This window comes from Fringilla coelebs (assembly GCF_963513975.1).
Source record: "Fringilla coelebs genome assembly, chromosome: 4".
Taxonomy (NCBI): domain Eukaryota; kingdom Metazoa; phylum Chordata; class Aves; order Passeriformes; family Fringillidae; genus Fringilla; species Fringilla coelebs.
This window is the reverse complement of record NC_140032.1, coordinates 27,247,750-27,254,140: the sequence shown is the minus strand read 5'-3', so window position 1 is coordinate 27,254,140 and position 6,391 is coordinate 27,247,750.

Genomic DNA, 6,391 nt, shown 5'->3' with positions numbered 1-6,391 from the left:
TGGTGAATGCATGCATTGCATCTTCATTGAGTGAAAGCAGCAGCTTCATTATTCCAACACCTTAAAAAACTTGCTTTTATTGTAATACCTTCTTTCTAATTCTTCATCCTGTGGTCTCCTTACAGCCGAGGACACCTCTACCTTCTTGCCCCTTGCCACCCTTCAAGGATCCTGATGCAAAAGGGTGGTTAAATGCTAAACTTAGTGCTGCTCTCTTGCTCTCTCTCTTGGTGCTGCAGAGATGCCCCAGAAGAGTGAGCCTGGGTCTGGGCCACCGGGCAGTCCCTGGATGAACAATGTAACCCTGCAAGCATGAGCTGCTCAGGGTTCTCCTGGCTCTGACTTTGCTCCGCAGGAATGGAGCTGCCAAGTTCTAGTCAGAGAGCGGAGAGAGGTCAGTATTTATGGGATCTGAGCATTATTTATGTCACAGAAAGAAAAATAGGCTAGATTATGGTCACCAGTCCATTTGCGTTGCACAGCCGCACAAGAAACATCAATAAAGTTTGAGTCCAGCAGAGACCTAGTTTGTTTACAGCATAGCTGGATGTTTTTCATTCCTGGGGAATAGGTGTCTCCTGGTTTTGAGTCAAATGGTACACTTAGGAAAGAAAAAACTGAAAAACAGAAAATGTGAGTACAGCTTGCAGTCTGCCTCTTCAAATACAAGCTGTGCTGAGGTAAAACACTTCCCGGGATAGCAGCCATCTCTGGGTGGGGTTGTTTTGGAGGAGGGAGTTCAAGTAGGCATGGCCACGAGTGAGGAAACTGCTGCAGTTTTCCTGAAAGTGGAATGATGTTTTTAAAATTCCTATCCACCCTCGGAACTTGGGATTTGCTGTCTGTCTCTGTTAGGCAAGCACATCTCAACTTAAAACCTAGCACGAAGTTCATGTTCAGAAGGCCTGCTGGCTGTGCTGAACATCTGCAAAATGCTGGGTTTGTGCCTTGCATCTGTCTCTTCAAGAGCCTGGTCCTCTCCTCAGCACAATCCAGCCTGAAGTCTGCTGCTGGGAGTGAGGGGCTCTGTGTTTGTGATAGGGTGATGTGGCTGGGTTTGGGAAAGCCCAGTGTGCGATCCCTCAGACCCTTCCCAACCCTCTGCCTGCTCACCAACCCTTGAGTTCTTTATATTTATTGCCATCTTTCCCAGCACAGAGGAGGCACTGCGGGGAGATGTGGGGTATGGCTGCTCCCGCTCTGCGCTCTCTCGGGCAGCAGCAGCGGTGTGGTGCCTTCCCAAGGGCAGGCAGCAGCAGACATTGCCAGAGTGTTTTAACCGAGGTCTGGCGCACCAGCGATGCTGAGCAGCGCCTGAACTCGCCCTTTCCCGTGGGATGCTGCGGACGCCTGAGCCGCGGTCCCGGCCGGCTGTGCGGGGAGGGGATGTGCTGACGTGGCTCGTTTGGGAGCACACGGAGCATCCGAATCCCGGTGACAGCGCTGCTGAAGCGCCTGGGCTCTGGCACGTCAGGCTGCCCTGCTCACAGTTGGATCTTTATTGCCAGCAGAGCTGCTGCCCCGAGAGCAGGGAAGGTAAAGCTTGGCAACAACGCGCTGCAGCAGGAGCGTGTTACCCTTTCGGCTGGGCAGCCCAGGGATGTCCAGGGAAAAGAGCCTTCAGGCTTCTTCATTTTTTGTAATGAAGCCTTAAAAAAAGATTTATTTCCCTCCCCCCCTCTAGTCTCCACACTTTCGAAAGGGGGAGGGAAGAACCTCCAGCCCAATATGGAAAGGTGACTTTTTTTAACAGTTTGGAAGCGAAGGCAAATGGAACTCGTTTGTTTGCTTTTGTTTAGGTTCGGGTTGTTGTGAGGATTTTTATTTGACTTTTTTTTTTTTTCTTTTGTAACAGCGTTGCTCAATATTTAATCTTCTGCAGAACAAATAACTTCTGCTTCCTGTGTTATGAAATCCTGGAAACAGTTTTGAATTTTAAGGAAAGCAAGCACACTTCTGCGGGGAAGACGCAGCAAAAGAGCTCCCTCTCTTGTCCATTGCTGGTTTTGGCCAGTTCGCTGCGACGTAAAAGTATCAGGCTAAAACCAGAGAGAAACCGCTGTTAAATTACATTGAACTGAGGGTTTATCTGCAGTTTTCTGCTTTATATCAATTTATATCAAATGTTCGGAAAAAGCTGACTAGCAAGTGTTGGCATTCAACACCCAGATGAAAAAACTGAAACCAAAACCAGTGAAACATCCAACTGTTTTTGATAAAGCGCTGAAACGCTACTCCTGAAATAAGTCCTTAAAAACACAGTGGGAGATGTGTCTCTCGTGATATCTATAAAATATTCAACAAAACTTGGTTCTGATTATATTTTTCTCTTCAGTTTTAGTTCCCAGTAAAACTTCATTATACTGGGTAAAAATAAAAATATCTCTAACCTTCACTCTCAGAGTCAGGTCAGCTGGGCTTTATCCAGTAGTAGAGTAAGTCCAAGGAAAGGATGTTTTGTTTTAACAGCAGCTATTGAGCTCTTAATTGTTAATTACCATGGAAAGCTAGCAGCAATAACTTGTGAAGTGTCAGTTTTCCAAGGTAGTTCTAACAATCCTGTATGTATGAAATGCAACTTTCTGGGCACCACTATAATAAAAATTGCATGTTCAGTGTTAAATGCTCCATTTAATTTTTGCCATTCCTTGTAAAGTCAAGTTACTGCATTTGTTTGCTTGGTCTTCCAATCAAAATCTTTCATTTAATGGGAAAATAGCTATACTAAGAAGGCTCAATGATACAATGCTTCTTCTAAACTGTAAATTTTGCTGTATTTGGAATATGTTTTCTTTTATGAAAAACATTCTCACTTGAGATTTAATATCATGATGAACTGCATTACCAGTTTTACAAGTCCAGTCAATTTTTTTCCTACGGAAATAAATAGATAACTTTCTTACAAGCTTGCATCTGAACACTTTGCAGAAAATCACTCTTACGCCTTAGGAGTAGCCAAGTGCTTTTTGTAATTCCTCTGAGATGACAAAGCAATTGCAGCATTGCAACAGCTTTGCAAATTCTGCCCTGCAAGAAGATAGAAACTGAGCAGCGTGTAAATCTGCCTCCAACATTCTCTTAAGCTCCACGCTGTCCTACCCAAAAGTTCCTACAGATTTCCCTTCACTCAAGGCCAGGCTGATGCTTGTGAAGACATTTAACAGTGATAGTTTGGACTGAAATCTGCCATTCTTATCAAGGCTGGGGGGATACTGACTTTGCAGAAAGAGCTGAATGGCTGTGGACACCACTAAATGGATCCCTAGTACTCAAGATAAATTATGTTGCTTTAAAACAGTGGGCAGAAAGGTCTTCAAAGTTTGAGACAGGGATTAATTAAAGAAGGAAAACAGATCTTCCACCCAGCTTGGTTTCTCGCTCTTCTTAAAGAAACATTTCACTTCAACTAAAAGCTCATGGTTCAACAGAAAGCTAATTTCATTGCCTTATTGGAAAAAGTTACTTTAGCAATTTCAGATTTCTTGTTACTTCAATGGGATTTTTTTCCTGCATATTATATATTTCATTCAGTCTTTTCATCATATAATCACACATTTTTTTATGGCACTTCCACAGTGTTTTCAAATAACTTAGTGGGTATTGTTACCTTGATTTTAAGTGTTCTGCAGACTCATCTACTGATTGGAGAGAGAGAAGTACAACTTGGGAAACTGTATGTATGCTAAGAGAAAAATTCTTACTTTAGCAAACACAGTATGCAGAAGTAGCAAAAGAAGTCTTTCCTAGAAAGAAAAACACTTTAGCCTTACAAAGAAAATAGTGGGAACCTCTTGATGTGCTTGTTTTCAAAAGTTCTTAAAAGCAAGTTGATTTGATTTTTTCTAATTAATGTCTCAGAATTTTGTTGCATGTCTTAAGTGGGATGTAACATAATGGAGATATGTTCTGTAGCAGACTAGGAATAAATTACAGAAAACAGCCTAGTTAATTTAACGAGCTAGGTCCCCCAAGGAGGAAGCAAACCTTCAGCTGAAATGGGATACATTTCCCTCCCCTCAGTGATGGCATGTGCTGCTGTGAGCCATCCCTACCAGAGATGATAAGGGGAGATGGATCCTCCCTGGACCCCTTCTGCCCGTCCTCTCTACCCCACCTACCCCTCTGTGACTGTTTGGCTGCATCTCAGCCCCAGCAGGGTATGGCTGCTCCAAACCTCAATTACCACCTCCTGGGAACAGCAAGAGATGGCTGGGAAATGTGGCTCACTACCAGGAAACTCAGTTTTACTTCCAAAGTACAGTATTTATTTTGAAAGTGACACCTAGCATGTTGAAGGTGGCCTTGGCAGATTGCTGGCTACTATTTTGTATAGGTTTTGGCACTTGGCTAGCTTGCTGGTAAATCAAGTGAAAAATAATAATAAAACTAGAACAGATGCCTACTTTACAAAATGGAAAAAAAGAAACTTTTTTAGTTGACCTGCACACAGAAATCCAGAACCTGACAGGCTTAACTACTCAGTCTTTTTTTGGCACCAGAGCACTCTTGGTGGCATTGTGCTCTTGGCACCTGAAGCTTTCTTTTTTCATTTAAATCTCCATGAGCTACTGTGTAAATAAATAAGTTGTAGAAGGCTGTGCTGTCCCTTTCCAGAGCATTCCATGATGCTGTGCACGGGGCCAACACACACCCAGCAGACACCCACCCCATCTGACAAAACAGGTCTCCCAGAGACCTGCCTTTCAACTTAATGCCAACAGGCAGAAAGGCTGGGGAAAGGGCTCTGCGAGGTGGAGACCCACAGCCCCTGCCAGGCTTTGCTGCGTATTTTCCAGCTAGCCATGGCTACTGGCACAGGAATTTTCTGGAAGTGCTACACAGGTTTCAAGCTATCCTGATGTTGATTTCCAGTGTGGTGCTTTTTCAGTTTTTGCAAACTTGTTTGGTCTTAAATAACTTGGGGAGAAGTTCAGAAGTAAATAAATGGCGGGATGCTTTGTCTGAAGATCTCAGGGTCACGCTAGTTGTAAGTCAACTTGAAAACAGCTCAGACAATTGCCTTTTTTTCTTTTTTTTTTTTTTTAAATCTAAAGAAAGCCAGCTCACAACTTTGAAGGCTGTAATCCATATAATAAAACACAGAGTAGGAGAGGCCGATTCAGCAGCATCTGCTGAAAAGTCCCACAGCATACAGAATGTACAATAATGGATGCTATCAGGCAGTGAACTCTCATTTACAGGGCCATATGCTTTACAAGGAATGTTGATAGGTTACCCTTATCTCTGTTTGTCATCACTTCTTCATTTCACTGCTTCCAAAGGAAAACACTTCAAATTGTTAGCATCCTCTACTGAACCACTGCCATTTCTTATTTCTTATGTTGGCCCTTCCACCTTGGAGCTTTCTGCCCCCATATTTCAGTTTCCTTGTCATTTCAGTTGAAAGATGAGCAAGAGGTTAGTTCCACCCTGCATGGTGGTGCTCACACAGTTGTCTCTTTATAACTGGCTAGAGAGCTTGTCACCTGCTGCCAACATCTGAAGACAGGAGCTTAGGGAAAAATAGCACAATAAAGCACACAAGCCCATAAAACCACACTTAGCGATTTGTCATGCTTCCCTGCATCCTGTTTAAAACAGGCCCCGTTTCCCCCCCAGTCCGAGGGCTGCCCTGTTTCCTGCATGCATTCCCTGTGTAAACCTGGTGCTGGCCCTCACACAGGCCAGCAAATCCCACAGCAGAGACAGCTGTTATCTTGGGGTGTTCTCATCTGCAGGATGAGGCACCAAGGTCATGTGTCTGATGTCCTGGGGTGCCAGCAAAGAAATAGAACTGATAAGGCTCTGCCGTGGTTGATTTTGGCAAATACCAAATTCTGCACCATCTTGTAAGACTTAACATTGACAGTGACATCCCTTTTCCAAAGGAAGAGAGTCAAATGTGGTGTGGTGGTCCCATGGGACATGGAGGGTGCCGTGGGGAGTAGGTGCACCCCAGTCCCATTCCCTGCTGTCCCCAGGGCATGTGCAGGACCTGCCTGTGCAGGGGCTCTCAAGGTGCCTTCATCCATGGGTACAGGACATGCTCAGGAGTGCACTGGTCAGCCAGGCCCAAAACACCCAGCAGGAAGGAGAGCAGACAGTGTTTGGGCTGGGATTCACTAGGTCAGTCCCACGTCATGTAAATGGATATTTTCTACCTCTGAGTTTTCCACTGAGCGAACACCAACCAGAACAGCTGATGAGGGGCATTCCTCTTCCCCTTGCTTCAGGCTTTGTCAGTTCTTAGGCTCCCGGAGTCTTCCAGGTGATTTTGCACTAGGAGGGATGCAGAGCTGCAGACTAGCACCTGTGCTGCCATTTGCAGTTCTTACCTGTCAATAGGAAAGAGAATCATGATGCTCTCTTCATCCAAGGGGTACAGGTTTTT